Source organism: Polypterus senegalus, chromosome 12 (genome assembly GCF_016835505.1).
Source record: "Polypterus senegalus isolate Bchr_013 chromosome 12, ASM1683550v1, whole genome shotgun sequence".
Lineage (NCBI taxonomy): Eukaryota > Metazoa > Chordata > Cladistia > Polypteriformes > Polypteridae > Polypterus > Polypterus senegalus.
The window spans coordinates 39,092,142-39,110,110 of NC_053165.1; the positions used below are offsets into that span (position 1 = coordinate 39,092,142).

The window sequence follows — 17,969 nt, forward strand, 5'->3', positions numbered from 1 at the left end:
AATGCTTAAAATGTCTCATCAGTCATTTGCTGGAGTATAAGTCTCTGTTCCTCTCTGTAGATTTTTCAAAACCTGTCCTCAAGTTTCATGTGGTAAGGCCATAAACAAGAATGAATGCTTTCTGAAGAATGTCACACTACTAAAATCCAAGAGTGTCAATAAACCATTTTCAGTAAACATTTAACCGAAGAAGAGAAATTCAAACGTTAGTGTTTGCATACGTATTCAAGCCCTACACATTGATACTTTGTCAAAAAAACCTTTTTCTGTAATAACAGCTTTAATCCTTTTGGGGTATTTACCAGTTTTACACATTGTTCAGGAGTGATTCTGAACAATTTCTCATTGTAATGATGCTCTAGGTTGGTGGGATGGTTACTCTGGACAGCAGTTTTCAGATACTGATTCTCAGTAGGGTTGAGATCAGGGCTTTGACCTGGCCATTACAAAGTATTCATTTTCTGTTTTTGAGCCATTCCCGTGTCGCTTTAACCTTAGGCTTAGGGTCATTGCCATGTCAAAGATTAATCTTCACCCAAGCTATAGGATCATAGCAGATTGGAACATGTTCTCATGCAATATTGTGAAGTGTTTGAGTCTAACCATTGCCCTTTCAACTCTGACAAGATTCCCAGTCCCAGTGCATGAAAAGCATCCCCATAGCATGATGCTACCACCACCATATTTCACTGTAGGTATGATGTTTCTTGAGGCATGGGCAGTTTTAGTTTTATGCCACACACACCTCTTTGACATCTAGCAAAAAGTTCTCTTTTGGTCTAACCTGATCATTAAACCTTCTCCCACATCTTAACTGGGCCTTTTTCATGTTTTGTAGCAAATGCCATACGTGCTTTTATGTGGACCTACTAAAGGAATGGTTTCTTTCTGGTTACCCTCCCATAAAGTCCTGTTTTATGAAGAGCTCTTGAAATTGTGGACCCATGCACCTTCACAGCCAAAGATCATTGCAGACTTCTGAGAATGATGGTTGTGTTTTTAGTAGTCTCTCTCACCAGTTGACTTCTTCCTCTGATGTTTAGTTTTGAAGGACAGCATGTCCTAGTAAGAATCAGGATGCTGTGATGAACCTTCCACTTTCTGATGATTGATTAGCAGTGGTTAACAGGACATTAAAACTCTTCAATATTTTTTGTAGCCATTTCTACCTTGTATAGTATATTTCAATGACTGAAATTGCAATGCTCCTTTGTCTTCATTTCTGCAGTGATTGTCCAATAAAGTCTTTGGCCTTACAAAGCATGCTATTTATATCCAGATATATGTGATGAACTTACAAGTAGTACCTAATTATGTTTAATTATGGTCAAACGACTGTCACCTCTTCACTGTATGGACCGGGGGAGCAAGCCTGGTCAGAACAGTACCTCCCCTGGGACGGTAGATGGCAGCCCCCCAGGGTGGCAATGGTGCCTTGGATTCTCGCAGGGCTCCATGGGAGATGGAGTTCTCTACGACCCTGTTGGGATCCGGGGGTGCCGCCAGGGTGTGCTGCAGTTGTTCCTGAGCCCGTTTGGGTGGTTCTTCTGCCACACCTTGAAGTGCAGGCAGAAATAGGTCATCAAACACTGGAGGAAAATAAAAGCACTTTGTTTTAGTAGTGTGCCTCCCGTGTCTGTCTGTATCGGGTTAAGCGCTGGTATAGCGCCATCTACAGTAACAACAGTTTATGATTAATTTGTCATTTGTGTAAACCTGGAGCTTCCAAAGCACAGAGGTTTAAATACTTATGCAAGCACTAACTTTTAAGTTTTTCTTCTTCAGTTAAATATCTACAGAAAATTGTTTATTTTGATTTTGTAAATGCATTATAACAGCCTAAGAGTTCACATTAAAATATTAAATGGACAAATATGTGTACAAATCTTTGCATGCAGAAAATGATGATGCCTTTCAAGGGAATTGACTACTTTTGCTCACCACTGTAAATGATCTTGATAAGAGTATAAAAAAAGCTACCAAAGTAGGTGGGAATGCAGATAATCTAGAATCATCCAAATTGTGACTGGTGTACCAGGACAGAATTCAGATTTGGGCCTTAATATACAGTAAGTAATGAAAGGTATAACACTTGCTTACTTAGTTCCTCTTCTCCCATTATAACTTACTCTGTTGTGGTCTTGAGCCATTGATTATATTTTATTTTGTCCTTTGTCAGGATCTTCATTTATTCAATGGTCATATCTCTGTTTCTGGTTGCTTCTTTGATGTTTTCTTCCCATCCCCTTCTAGATCTTCTTCTTGGTCTTTTTCACACTTCATTCTGAACACCTTTTGGGATACTTTGTTTCATTCTTCCTTATTATGTAGCTGTTTTATTTCTGTGATCTTCACGAGTGTTTGCATTACATTACATTATTTCAGCTGCTGTTATTTTAAATCTTTGTTTATCCAGTATTAACTGAAAGTCTGCAGAATACATTATTGGTATATACTGTATATGGTTTTATATACAGTAGATACATGTTCATTTTTATACTTAATTTATCCTTAATTCTTCCTTATTAGGGTATTATTAATTCGATAGTATACTTTATTTACCTTGTTTATTTTGTTTCTATTTTCTTTATCAATCTTTACATCTTCACTTGTTAATTCTTCCAGGTACTCAAATGCTAATACATTTTGTACTTGTTTTCCTTCTATATGTATCCACATTTGCAGTTTCTCCTCTTGTTTTTCCCTTGTTATTGTCAATACTTTACTTTTCCCTACATTTATTAAAATATCTTTTCTAACTTGCTCTTCCATGTAATTATGTTGCATTCCATTTACCTTTGAAGTCATATGTTGGAGCTGGGAATGATATCACACCTGAATTGTCTGTGTTCCAATTAAATATTTGGAAAATCAATATGACGCCTCCAGGAAAGCCTTTGTTGTGCTTACTCTTTAGGTATAAGGACAACTATTGAACAACACGTGGTGCTGTATTTTGCACATTGAAACACTGTAACACATGTTCACAGATAGAAATTGGACAGTACTGTCTACAACTAATTTACTCAAATAGACAGAAGCACTACTAAACAGTATACAACTATAGCTTTCATTTCTGTTCATGTGCAGGGTAGCCATCTTGGAATTTGATGCTGAAGTTGGTGAGGCTGTCCCAACTTTCCGAGTAGCAAATCCAGATTGTTGGGGTGTTCCAGTTGATACTTCCAACAGGAATCCTGGAAATTCTGAATTCCCAGTTCAAACAGGATTCAGCATTAGTTTTGTTTTCCTCACTTTTTGCAATTAATATTATATCATCCAGTGTTATACACAGGAATTAAAGATATTAGACAGGAATACATAATAGGAGGTTTGAAGCTTAAAAGTGAACCTTATGAGAAATACCCAAGAATCATAGTGGACTCATCACTATATACAAAAACAAGTTAAGGGTAGTTTCTGTGTACACAAATGTTAGAGTATTTTTTTCCAGAACCACAGACACTTGAAATGATTTACCAAGTATTATGGTAGATAATAGTATTTTAAATGTCCTTCAGATCTCAGCTTGATGTTTTTCTGGACAAATTAGGTGTATAGGACTGGCCAGCTTGTAACGTTAGATGGCCTGTTCTTGCCAGTACTGTTTGAATGTAGAAGTGCTATTCACATTAAGACTGGGAGCATTTCCTCATAGCAGATACAAGACTTCCTTAAAGCCAGCCTGCCTCTTGAATATCTGCAAATGGCAAAAGTGTGGCAGCCAGGGGAGGAAAAGTAGTCTGCGGCCCGATTCTGGAGAAATATTACTTGTTGTGCTAGAAAGCAGAGTGAAGGGATAAAAATAAGAGGACTCTAGAGACCACTTTGGACATTCTTGTGGATTATTGCTCTTGCCGGCATTTGCAAAATGTTGCATTGTGATTGCATCATGATGGAAAGTGTGCCTTATTAAACCCCTGCTGACAAGAAATAAAACTTATGAAAATATCCTTTTTTAACCTCATAGTCATTTGTGTAAATGAATGAGTTTTTATTGGAACAGACTGTTAGTCTGTGAGTGTTAATGTGTCAGCTGCTGTTGTTCATAACCATGTATCATCACACCCATAGCATTACCACATCACTAGTATGTGAAACCGGGACTTTAGACGGAGTACCCCGAGGAGGTGACAGCACAGGCTGTGGTCCCTTTATCCCTGCCTGTGCCAAGTCTCTACTCAAATGACTTTACCCCTGGGTACGCAGTCATAGCCCAAGTGATCCATTCTGTGCTTTTAGAATTCTAGCGTAAATAGTATGTGTGAATCCCACAGCGGTATAAGTAATGAACATATTAATACAGGTGATGAAAAGAATGCATCTGCTCAGCTGCACCGCTGCTCCCAGAGTAAAGAGAGCTTTCCTGCCTTGCATCTCTTTATTAATTTTTTTTTTTTTACCATTAATAATCAACATTTAATTAAGTTTAAAAAAAACTACACTCCTAGCACATCTGACTAATGTGACATTGTTTCACAAAACTAATGTGTTGTTTTTTGTTACTTTTGCCAATAAAGGCACAAGGAAAAAATTAAAAAGTTCATATTTTCAAAATGAAGAGCATTTTCTAATTTGTAGTTCACGAGTTATTAAATATTCTTTCTTGCCATCAAATCCACCCTCATTCTAAAGAGAATCTAGGGAAAAAAAGTGTGAATACAAGGTCCAGCATAAGGGTTTTTAAAACTCATTGACATTTCACTCGACTAATTTCAAGGGCTGAGTTCACATGCGAGTGTGTGAGGCCCCTGCAATGGACTAGTGTGCCATCCTGCCTTCTGACCAATATTGCCAGGTTAGGCCCCAGCCTCCCACGACTCTGAGTTGGATCAAACGGGTTTGAGAGTGTTACCTTACCCTATAATCATCATCACACAATTGTTTTTTTACATAAACACTGCACTACCCTCTGATAGCCTGGTGCCCCATCCAGTAGTGGTTCCTTTCATCATAAAATGTATATTAAGGTTTAGACAAATGATACATGAATGGGAGGATTATTGAATCTTATACCCTTTTATGTGACATACACCAACCTTAGTTTCTAATGTCTTCAAGAACTATGAGAAGTCAATTTGCCTTCTTCTCTAATTTTCCAGGGCAGTACAAGTGAATCTTTTCGATTGTGTAAGTCAGGGAACCTAACTTTTGAAGATTGCTTGTTTGAACCTGAGACATTAGTTGTGGAATGATCATAGGCCAGCATGTAGGTCTGAGGAGGAACCTGAGCTACATGGTGTTTCAAGCAGAATTATGCCTCAGGCAGGAGACCTGCAAGGTTGCCACTTACTGGCAAACAAAATAACTGACTTTTTATATTTTGGACATGTCTTTAGCTTGACAGGGTTTGTTATTCTGCACTCATATGGCAAACAAGAGCAGTCCGCAGTGAGTCCGGTGTAAAATAGTCAATGAGTGCTGTGTACCTGGTGTTAATCAATTTTAAAGTGTTAAACTCTGTACTTCGCATTTTGCTACACATTTTGCTTTTATAGCAAGCACATTGGGAAACTGTGAACCGTAACTTGAAATTGTTTTGAAATATCAAAGTGAAAAGGACTTTTCAAGCTATTTTGGTCAAAACATGTTTTCAGCCAAAATATTTTCTTATATTGATTACAAAGGATAAACCAGCCAAAAGTTTCCTGGTGTAATCTGGTCACCTTCTTTGAGGGGTGCGGTTGCTGACAGGGTTGTAGAATCCAGCTGGAAGAGACTGACCCATAATATGGGATGTGCCCCATTATCAGTCAAAAACAAGTTAGCCACCAAGTAAATGTATGAATCCAAAGAATGCCACATAGGGCCCTGGAAGTGACCACTCACCCAGTGTCCATCTTCAGGACACTACTACAGAAGAGATCTTATTTACATCTATCCTGGCAAGCTCTGTATCAAGAATCATGAGAAATGGGATGTTCCAGTAGTGTAAACTACATTCAAAAGTGGCGAGTTTGCTGCCTTGTAAAAGCTAAACGATTTTCAAAGTGTTAAAAGCTACCTGGAAACTGATGTGTGCCACCACTCATCTTGCCCTGCGTTACTGAGCTTGTCCAGTAGTGGTAGATGACTCCATAGTGTTGTCCAACTGACTCAGTCCCCAGGCCTGATGAACTGGGACTACCGCATCTTAAAGGTTTCAGACTGGACCTCCGCCCTAGCACGGTGATTGCTTCTTAATAATCACTTCATAATGAATGGATCTGGTTGTGGATTTTAACACGAATGAATGTGCGATGAATTAATTAGACACCAAGAGAATGTTTTAAGTACACTTAGACTCAGACACGTATATAGTTTCTTGTAGCTGTGATGTAGCAGCATTACCCCCTGTTTTGCCATAAGCAAACAGTAAAACGTATAATACAAATAACAACCCCGACAACCCCACCCTACCCCAGCCCCTTAAGCTGTTTCCATGCTAAAAACATTCTATCCTCACTGTAGTCTGTCAAGATAATTTAGTTATCTTTGTTGAGTTGTTATACTGTCCAGGTTTGGCTACTGCCTCCATTAAATAGTATGTGTTGAGGCTGCATCTATAAAACATATGTTTTAGGAATAAGTGGACAGATCGAGAGATTGATATCTATCTATCTATCTATCTATCTATCTATCTATCTATCTATCTATCTATCTATCTATCTATCTATCTATCTATCTAATATAGAGCCATTCATTATCTATCTATCTATCTATCTATCTATCTATCTATCTATCTATCTATCTATCTATCTATATCTAGTTAATTGCAGTTTTGTTGTAAAAGGCAATTTGTGTAGAATACCTCCTAAATTATAAAGACTGATTATCTTAAACACTCAACAATTTACTATGTGTACTGTTTCCAAAGACAAAGCTGCTAATGTGACTTCTTAGGTTATTATATAGAATCAAATAGTTCTGCCTGTAAAGATTTCTTCTTCTTCTTCTTTAACAAAAATGTTGTCATTGCGGACAAACTGGTAGAGGAATTTCGGGTTAGTAGAGTTCATAAGTGTAGTGGGGGAGGATGCAGCTCGCATTGATTTCTGCCTTTTTGAGTTTACGCTCCAGTCTGGTGTTGTGATCAGTAAAAATGACCTGCTGAATTTACTAAGAGCGCCGCGTGCGATCACGGACTGCGATTTTATGGATCTGGTAGTGATTTCTGGGCAGTGCATTGGACTTCTCGTCGCCCTTTAAAGGTATGAAGCGCAGGTCATTTTAAAAGCAAGTTTGTTAACTAGATAAACGAGGACATTGTAGGGCCCTTTTTAAGTTATGTTTCGAAATGCTATACTCACTGTTTCTCAGATCAAGCTAGCTGTGGTGGCACGCTTGACGATCACCTAGCGAGCCTTTCTGTCACTTGACATGTTTTCGTTTCTTTTTTCAAACCACTGAAACAAGATGAGCATTCGTTTGACCTTAAGGGTGTTCTTTTTGGGAATTTATGTGAGAAGTGGGGTGGGTGGCTTCATTCTTCCTTTTCCACTCGAGACGCTTGTGGTCGATTTCTGACAGGGACCTGGAAGTGATACTAACTCCGGCGGCTTGCTTCATAAAGGGAAGGCACGCGGCTGCTTGCGTGTGCCTGTCTGGAGATGTGCCAGGCGTTTGCAGCGATTACGTGCAGGCGTGAGGGACTCTCTGTGACTTTCGCTTGTACTCCAAGGTACACCTGAAGGTGGCTCAACAGGTTACACTTAAAATCGCTGCCTCTTCCTGTGCGACATTTTAGAGAACATAAGTAACAGGGCAACATCACTAAAGTACCTACAGGGCACGTCAACGGCTGGCATCTTAAAGGGTTGTCTCTATTTAGATTCCCCCTTTTAGCGATATGAAGCACTCTAGTGCCTCGATGTGCCCAGTCCGATTAAGTGTTTAATCAGCTATGCCGGCTAGAAGGAACACTTCGACGCTTTGATAGTTCACTGCAGCAACTTGAAGAAAATCGCCAGTCTGGTGTACAAGCGGATGAAACAATAGCTAAAAAATAAAGACATTCAGGAGTAGCATTACAAGTTCATCAAAAGCAATAGAAAAATATGAAACTCAGCTTAAGCAAAGCAGTACTCGACTGGTAAATGGGCTATCTATCTATCTATCTATCTATCTATCTATCTATCTATCTATCTATCTATCTATCTATCTATCTATCTATCTATCTATCTATCTATCTATACTAAGATGAATATCTATCTATCTATCTATCTATCTATCTATCTATCTATCTATCTATCTATCTATCTATGACCCGTGGCTGTTTTTCCCAGTTACTTCAGTTATTACAGTTGTTATACGTTAAAACACCAATGACTAAAGAGTGGATAAGACTAGTATAGTATTAGAATAGTATTTTTCATCGTTGAACCTTTGCTTGAGATAAATCTACTCCATTCTGGAAAAGGGTCTTTGCGTATGAAATTGGTTCTTTGGGCTTTGAAAATGTCCCTAATATGTAGATAAAACAAAACTCTTTAATATATGGTATTATCTTGTAAAAAATGGCACTGTATATTTTACATTAAATTACTGGCAACAAGGTTGCTAGTAATAATGTAGATATTACAGCAAGAAACTGTACATGAAAATAACAGTATGTACTTCATAGTGATTTACTTAAAGATAAACACGTGAGGGCGGCACGGTGGCGCAGTGGTAGCACTGCTGCCTCGCAATTAGGAGACCCGAATTCGCTTCCTGGGTCCTCCCTTCGTGGAGTTTGCATGTTCTCCCCGTGTGTGTGTGCGTGGGTTTACTCCAGGTGCTCCGGTTTCCTCCCACGGGGGTGAAATGGCGATTCTACATTGTCCCTGGTGTGTGTGTGCGCCCTGCCCGGGGTGTGTTTCCTGCCTTGTGCTGCGATTGGCTCCAGCAGACCCCCGTGACGCTGTAGTTAGGATATAGCGGGTTGGATAATGGATGGATGGATGGATAAACACGTGAAGGTCACTCACTTTCATTAAAAATGTTGCCATAATTTAACGGTTTTTTTTTTCCACAAAAGGTGAGTTGTCGTTTCCTCCTACAGGACGCACTGTGGGCATTGTCTATATCTGCACAGTCCCCTGGCGTTCATAAAGGAATGGAGCAGCAGGCCTCCCGAGTGGTCTTCATGTCGTCTGGTGAGTTGAGGCCATGCTTTCTCAGACCACATGCCTGCGGTGGCGGAGAGTGCGCATTCACCTTCCAAACGGACCTTGGCATTGACAAGCTTACAGGTCTTTGGCTTCCATAGGTCATATGGGAGCAGAACTGCAGACACTCAAAACATTATTTTTTACTGTGAAAACACCTGTCAAATTACAGCAGTTTTTTTTTTTTTTACAATGCTGCAGCGGGATACGAACAGAAAAAGAAATTCTGAACTTACCCTGTTTACATAGTGAGAGTTCTTTTAGAATCACGAGTTCATAAGTATTTCACAAATTCTCTTATCATTTATTCCTGTTTATGGAACCTGCTGCGCATCTAAATAAATCTGGAACCGTTATATGGGTGATCTTTTTGGGAGCCAAAACAGATTCCCTTGAGTATTGTTGTCAGAAACACGGACCTTTATTTTTAAGGGTTTTCAAAGTGCAAACACAATTATTATACATGATCATTTAAACGATAACGTGTAAATAACATATGCACATAAATTAGCTGGCCCAAATACCGAAAGGTGTTTTAAAAATTTGACACATTTTAACACCAACTCTTCTATCCGAGCAAAGGCAGCAGAGCCGGAGGCTGTCCTGACGGCACGGGGCTCAAGGCAAAAATCTCTGAATGAGAAGCCAGTCCACGCACACACCCACAAATAACTTTTCCCAATTCAATGTAAATGTTATATGTTTTCTTCTCCTCTCGGAATTTAAAGATGTTTTCAACTTCACTGTCTAAATGAAAAAAAAAAAACTGTCCAGAAATTTGCCGTCCTGTTACTCCGTCACCTGGTGACGAAAAGCTTAATTCAGAAAAATAAATATATGAGTCGCTTAAATCGTATTAATGTATGCCAAAATAGTTTGTATCTTTGCCGTTGATGGATAAACTGATAGGTGTTTCTATCAGCATAAACAGTTGAGATATGCTGATGTAAAATCCAAAGGATCCCATAATAACTTGGATACATCTCTGTGCGTCGTCAGTAATACTTACAGGTCCTGTAGTTTTATGATTAGGGGATTCTTGCGTATATATATTCTCGCTGTTAAACGCCTTGAAACAAAGAGTACATTGTCAGGACTTGGGATTTAACAATAAATAAATTATAAGTTAAACAAGAATAATTCAAAAATGATTCCTTTTAGCAATTGTATTCATTAAAAATCTTAACAGAAATAATTCCACGTGGGTGAGCTGGAATAAGCCGACCGTTACGTGGGCGATCACCAAAAAGACTCCTGCAGGGCAAAGCGCTTACTGTGGTTGGACGCATAGCAATAGCTTTCATTCATTAAACGTACACGTACAAATTTATGTTCGTCTCTGTATAACAGCGTTCTCAAACTGATATGCTGTAGTTGACTGATTTGTCTATATTTACTTTCTTATGGCACTGGCGATGTGTGGCACACTGGCACATATTTAAGACGTTGATGAAAAAGAACAAATGAACCTTCTTGTTTATTTTAAGTCACTGGCACTGGGTACAACAATAAATTTAAAGGTGTAATAAAATTAAGCCAAACTAAAGAAATAATACAGTTTGTAGTTAATCAAAAGGTGTTGCGTAGGTCCAGAATCCACAGTGTGAAACCTCTCGTAAGGTAATGCATGAATTCCCACAAATTTACGATTACTCTGCATGGGTCAAGCGCTAGTTATCACCCAAAAAAAAAAAAAAAAAAAAAAAAAAACAGTCAGGCTTGTTTTATGTTGTATCCAATGAGAAGATTAATACTTTTTACTCTGTATCCGAAAAAAATGGCATAGTTGGCTGCGGATAGTTTTTCAACAAAGAAGATGCAATCAGCCTCCTTTGGGTCAGGTACCGACATCACAGCACCGCTTATGTGACGGTTCCCTTTTTTGCTGTACTGTATATAAATCAAATAACATCAAATCAAGACAGATTGATCGCGCACCAGCTTTACGCATATATCCACCACTCACTACTTGCAATTTGGAGCTGCGATATTATTATTAATAATAATAATAATAATAATAATAATAATATTATTATTATTATTATTATTAATAATAATAATAATTATTATTATTATTATTATTATTAGTAGTAGTAGTAGTAGTATTATTAGTATTATTATTATTATAGCTACTCATTTGAACCTCGAACTAAAAATGAGTTTCAATTTGAAATGTAAATCGATCGTTCTTTCCTTCCATACATTCATCCATCATCTCAAATCGCTTATTCCAGCAGCGAATGCCAAACTCAGCCATCGAGTACCATTGTAGTTAATCGTTTTCAATTCAACAATATCTGTAATCAGTCACGTTTAAGTAACTGCTCCATTTTTTCTCCCACACCATAGAGGACAATGCCAGATAAGCAAGTATAGCTTTAAAGAGGGATGAAAGTACTGTTCACATCCCTATACAATGGATCAGGATATGCTTATTGATTTATTTTAATCTTCAGCATTCATTTTCTTAACAAATCGTACCTTCGATTGTTTTTAAATGCATTCCCTTAGAAGTAAGTGCTTCTGAACAACGTGACCTTCACAGACAGAAATTAATAAAATGACAGGAGTGAAAACCAGAAAGTACATGTAACACTTAGCAGTTTAATTTAGGAAAGACTGTTTTACCAGCCTATGCAGAACCAGATCCTCCTTAGGAACAAGAAGCACTATATACAGTATATATATATATATATATATATATATATATATATATATATATATATATATATATATATATATATATATATATATATATATATATATATATATATATGAGAGAGATAGATAGAGAGAGAGAGAGAGAGTCAAGGATGACACAGGTTGGTTGGCATTCCAGCTGGGATCAATAGTTCCTTACCTGGCTGGAATGCCTTTAAAATAGACGGACATGGATTGACAGGCATCCCAGTCAGTTTGGTTGTTAGGACCTTTCTCAGCCAGGAGGTCATAATAATGGAAGGACAGAAGAAGACTGCCTCCCAGGGCCATGTATTCACTTGATACACTGTGTGCCAAAATCCCTATGGTGTAGCTTTCACTTGTACACCTTTAGGGGCACATGGGAGCTTTAGTCCTGATTGGCAGACCTGCTGGGGTACCTGGGTGCTGCCTGAGGGAGCTGCTGTGAGGTAACTTCACCCAATTAAGGAGATTGCATCTGACACAGAAGCGCTTCCTGGTTGTAATTGCTGTCACACTGGAAATACTCCTGGATCCAACATGAAAGAAGCCATTTTGCCACACCAAGGCAATTCAGAGATGGTAAAGGAGTGGATGATTCTTGCCTGGGGAGGAGTAGAGGAGAAAAGAAAAAAAAATGACAAAAGAACTGTATATGTGTTGTGGATACTGAAGAAATTGTGAAAATAAAAAAAATATATATTATATATATGTGTGTGTGTTTGCATAAAGTTAGAAAAATGAACCCATAATATTTTAGAAATATTTTTACTTATCAAAACTCATTAGATTTGAAAGGAAAACACAATGTAGAAATGGAGCAGGCACAAAAGCCAAAGCATATTGTACTGTGCCATTGTGTCTTACTGCTCAGGCTGCTTCCTCACCTTTTCCAGCTCTTCGCCATCTGCATTCTCACTTCCCATCTCTCTCTTTCTCTGTCTCCTCCATCTCTTCTTCCTACCTGTAACCCGCTGCCCTGTTCCCCTCCTGACTGTAGACTTCATAGCATCCATTAGCACCTCTCTCTGTTAGAGAGTTAGGTATTCTGAGTCTCTTTTAGCTGCTCCTGTGGGCTTTCCTTATGCCCACTAGAAGCCTGGGCACTTGCTTATAGGCACAAAGATTTCTCTTCCCGTTCTCATGGCTGCTGGAGGACACCATTCAATTAGTCAGTCAATTAGTTGTTATCAGTCTTTATTTGTTTTTGCATTCCTTCACAGTGCAAACAAAACTGCAATGAAAAGTATCAGAATATATTTTCAAACCTTTAAAAGTCAGATGAAAGCAAAAAGTACAATGACCACACAGCACAGGGAGTAGATTGATGATATGATGTGACATTATCATCAAATTGGCATTGAGCATTGTCCCAGCACTTAAGAGTAGGTACAGCTAATTCGAATGTGATGAAAAAGTGAATACCTTTGGCTAATCTAAATAAGATCACTGATCATTGATGGAGTGTCACAGATAATGTGTAAATATTCCATTATTAAGAACTTCCACCCGCTGTTGGCTCCATCTGCCCACACTGGCATGTACTCCTGTTTTATAACTGCCATCATGGGTTTTTCCCCCACCTTTTCAGTCCTTCCTCTGCTAAACCAGACAGCCATTTCCACCACAGTATCTAGGACATCGTAGACTGTCAAAGAAGGGCATTGGAGACAACTGGGCCACACCAATCTGACTAACTTTGAAAGAGATCACATGGCACATGGTCCCAATTAAAACAAAATGTTCAGATTGTACAAAGGGTTAAATGCATGCTGAGCCCCCTGCGTTTGGACCTCCTCATTACCTTTGTCTGCCCTCTGTCACCCAGCATGTGGCAAGGAAGGAGTTAAGAAATATGGGAGTGTGATGAGAGCAGTAAGTTGCTAGCATCGGATGCTCCCACATGAGCGCTTTGGCACCACCGCGTCCTGCTGCTCGCCAGCCAGAGCAAAGGTCTTGAGCTTTTCTCATTGTCCACAAGCAGCTCCTGCTATTTTTAGTGGGCTGCCCACTATTTTTCCCTAAGAATGTCCTTCGGAATTTACTTATTTTTTAATTAATCGGCTCCAGAGGAAGTTTGCAACTGGATGGAGACTTGAAATAATTGTTAGAAGAGGAAAAAATAGCAATTTAAAATAGAAATGCATGGAAGCTGTAGGTGAAGCACACTGCAAAGGTGAATTGGCAGGACTTCTAACATTTGTTGTTCTTCTCGCTTTCTTGGCCTCTGAAGGACAGTGGAAATATCAGGCAGAATGCTGAGTCGAGTTCTCTCAACAGTATTCAAACACAGGGTAAGGATTACCATTCTGATAGAGGGAGCTGCTGGGTAGGGTGGTCACAATGAAAGGCGCTATATGGTTTGGTTCAGTTTTTTATTGTTTTGCCTGCCATCCCACTTGTTCTTCATTTCTGTCGTTTCACTTGGTTTACTGTCCACTATCTTGATCTTTTTTGAATCAGTAGCTGTCAGGTGGTCATTTTCTCTGTCACTTGTATTTAAAGTATAGTTGAAGTAAAAAGGCAGAAGAGGATTGGCTGATAAGGTGCACCAAGTTCAAGGTGGAGGGGATGAGAACATTGGGGAAGGTCAAAGAAGACAGGGTTAGAGGTAGTATCACAGGGTATAAGAAGAATGGAAGAATGGATGTCCTGGAGCACAAAGACAGAGAGGAGAAACATCTAGGGGGCAACTAGGTAACCCTGGACAAAACAGTGATGATGATGATGATGACAACAATGGTGATGATGATGATGGACGTCTCCCATTTCTGAATCACAGAGTTGTAGCCAACCCCATGGCCCAAGAGCCTCATGTCTTATTGTTATTGGCTGCCATGTTTAGTCTTGTAAATAAAATACAAACAAGCAAATTGTTTGTATTTTATTTCAAAAAGTTTATTCTGATTTAGCTGACTGAGGTGACATAACCACGAGGACAAAAAAAAAAAAACAGAAAAAAAGCCAGTAGTTAACCAATGGCAGGGAACAAATCCTTTAGTATCAGCCCCTTTCCAAGCTGGACACGGCCTAGAAGTCAAGGCTGTTCCAGTGTGCTTATTTCACAACCTGGCCTGCTTCTGTCCTGTTTCCCCCTTTCTGACCGGTGTATCTTCATAGGTGTCTGCGTCCACATTTTCCCTGCTCACAGTGAGTTTCAAAGCCCGTCTTACACGTCTGTAAGCAGCCCTCTTCCAAGTAAGATGTGCCTAGTATGGCTTCCTCCTTTACAGGGGGAACTCTTCTCAATCGTCTCACTCCAGGGTGCCCTAAGTCCAATTCATATGGACTGTGTCTCCAGCCACCACATGGAGAGGTAGATGTGGTTGGGCATCTTACACTGACTACTCCCTTATACTCCTTACCTCACTTGAGACATTTCCCAAGCAAGAATTCAGAATTCACTAAATTTCCCAGATTTTCCAGCTCAGCCAGTGGCATTTCAACCCAAAGGTTTGTTCAGTACCCCATGACATTCAATATGGCAGGAGGAACTTTTCATAAAACCTTGTGGTTCTTTTGTATTAGTCTAAGCCCATCTTGATTGAACTCTCATTTATCTGCTGTACAGTGGAACTGCATGTCAGGTACAAGCAATGTCACCCTTAACCAGTCTGCGCTTGATGTATCATCCTCATGTTATGAAGTAAAAGTAGGGATGGATGTCACCCTAAGTGACCTTCAGATTAAAAAGCACTTTAGACTATGCCCTGACCAGTGTGACATGCCTGGGGTTGGAACTCTACGTGTAAAAAGCATTGCATGTGGCGTTTTTTCAAGGAAATGTGCCATCCATTCATCCATCCATTATCAAACCAACTTACATCTAGAATTGTGCTATACAAATGAAAGGTAATATACTTGTTTTACTGTCCTTAAACGTCATCTTTTGAATATCATGGTCTGAGGAGCAAAAGGTGGTCATCTGATGTCTTTTGGAATAATTGTTTGATAGCATGATATGTGGCTCCCCCTTGTGTGCAGTTGGTGGGCCTGACTGCTCCATCTCTTTGACTTTTCTGGCCATCTCTTCTATTACTCAGTTTGTCTCCATTGGGCCCCTCATAATGAATGTTTATTGTTTCTGTCCTTGTCATTGTCATTTGCACATGCTGCAAGTCCATTTGACAGCCAAGTGATAAGAATGGAACTATATAAGCTGCAGTTTCTGCAGTTCCCTTGCAGTTTTTCCTATACATCACCTCTTTAAAAGTGTGACTCATCATGATTAACTCACCTCTCTTTGCATTCCTCTCAGCCTTTGCACTTTAAAATCTTAAATGATGCTTCTTCAGGTAGGTCAAGATGAAAAACATGTGCATTGTCATAAGCTGAAATGACTCTTTCCAGAAAAGTGATTTTTGAAAAGCTTTCCTTCCTCCCTGTAACGAGCTCAGCGTGTAAACACTTCCTCTCCGAAATCTGGTGGCGCTCCTCCAAAGCTGTTAGGGGCCTTGAAAAGCTGCACACGTCCAGGAAGTAGCACAATGAGCACTGTGTGTCTTGCACACTTTCAGTCACACTCCTCACAGTCTCTCACCCTGCACACACTCGGCCTGACATTCTTACTCACCTTCCTCATTGTCTCAGTTTACATGGAGCCATTTCAATTAAACTCACATGGTGTCTCACTATGCATATGTACCCACTAACTTGAACCAGTCTCTAACACTCTTTTTACACTCCTTGATATCTTTGTTCACATCAGTGTGCACAGTTTGAAAGAACCGAACAGATAGGTCACAAAGGTTGCAGATCCACTTGTACAGTCTAATTTGGACCAACTTCTGCCTCACTTGGCACACTCATCTCAACACTCGCAGTCCCTTACCCAGTTCTAATCTGCACACTCACAGTCACTCCTTAGTCTCTCACCCTGTGCACATTCAGCCTCACCTTCTTACAGTTTACGTGCTCTTGTCTTGGTCACACTCTACAGTGTCACAGTGGACACTTGCACACTTTCTCTCTCACTTTACACACTGACTCCTCAGTGTCTCCTTTTGTATATAGTGTACTTAGCAACTGTCTAGAATATCTAACTATGCACATGCACACTCTAATATTGACCACTTTCTGTAACACTTTTCACACTCATCACACTTACATACATATACGTTATGTCCAATGTAAAGGAACTGAATCGAAAATTGAGAAACACTGTCACACTAATCACCCTCCTCTGTTTCTTATGTTTACCTTCAGTACCTCCAGCCCCATTGTGCACGTTCACACTCTGCACCTGGACAGTTTCATTTGGATTAATTCCTGCCTCATTTAGCACACTCATTTCAATCCTCCAGTCTCTCAATCAGCCACAATCATTCACACTTTACTTGTTCAGCTACATTCATTCCTCAGTCTTTCACTCTCCAAACCCTCTAGTCTTAGACACTTTATTCTTATAACACATTTCAGACCCTCGATCTCATAATAAACACTCATACTATATTCTGACTCTGCACACTCAGTCACTCTCATTATTACAATTACCATCTACAAATTCTCCTGCACTCTGTCTCTCACTTAACGTTTCATACCATTCCAAAGTCTCCAAGTATACAGACTCACAAAGTAGTTCACACTTTGTCCCGCATCTCAGTGTCACATACTATGTTCTCAGTCGCACTCCCCTGTCTCACAAATGCATCCTCAGACACACTCTTCATTCTCTCATTTTCTCTTGCATAATCATGTCACACTTGTTGTAATACTTCTTATTCTATACAGTCACTCCTTCCCTGTGTTTCATTCTGTACACGCTCATTCCCATTCAAGACTCCCAGTTACACTCGCTAGTCTCATTATTTTAATTCTCCATCACACTTTCCAGACTCATACTGCACATTCTCATTCTCTGCCTCTTACGTTTAACACTCCATAGTCCCTTAGTTGACAGTCCCTCCACATGCTCTTCCACAGTCTCCACACACCTCTTCAGTCCTTCATGTCGCACTTTGCATGGTCATACACCCTTGTCAGCTGCTGATTTTCACTTGCATACGCGGTCACATTATGTTTTTTTTCCCTGTCTACCCTCACTGACATTCTTAACATTTGAATAAATTCCAATATCATACTTTTCTCACCATGTCACACTATTTCTCCAGTCATAGTTTGGGTACTCATACACACTCTTCACTAGATAATGTTCAGTCT

The 17,969-nt window shown here is 39.5% G+C and overlaps 1 protein-coding gene across 4 annotated transcripts in view; it reads left to right on the forward strand.

Annotated features, from left to right (window-relative positions):
• pparg (peroxisome proliferator-activated receptor gamma) overlaps positions 1-17,969 on the forward strand; it is a 43,989-nt gene that overhangs the window by 16,357 nt on the left and 9,663 nt on the right. The window contains exon 1 of one of the 4 annotated variants that reach the window (XM_039770886.1): positions 7,060-7,190. The exons of the other annotated variants lie outside the window; for them this stretch is intronic. The gene's annotated coding sequence lies outside the window, so the exon portion shown is untranslated. Of the gene's footprint in view, positions 1-7,059; positions 7,191-17,969 lie in introns of those variants that run through there. 4 annotated transcript variants of the gene reach the window in all.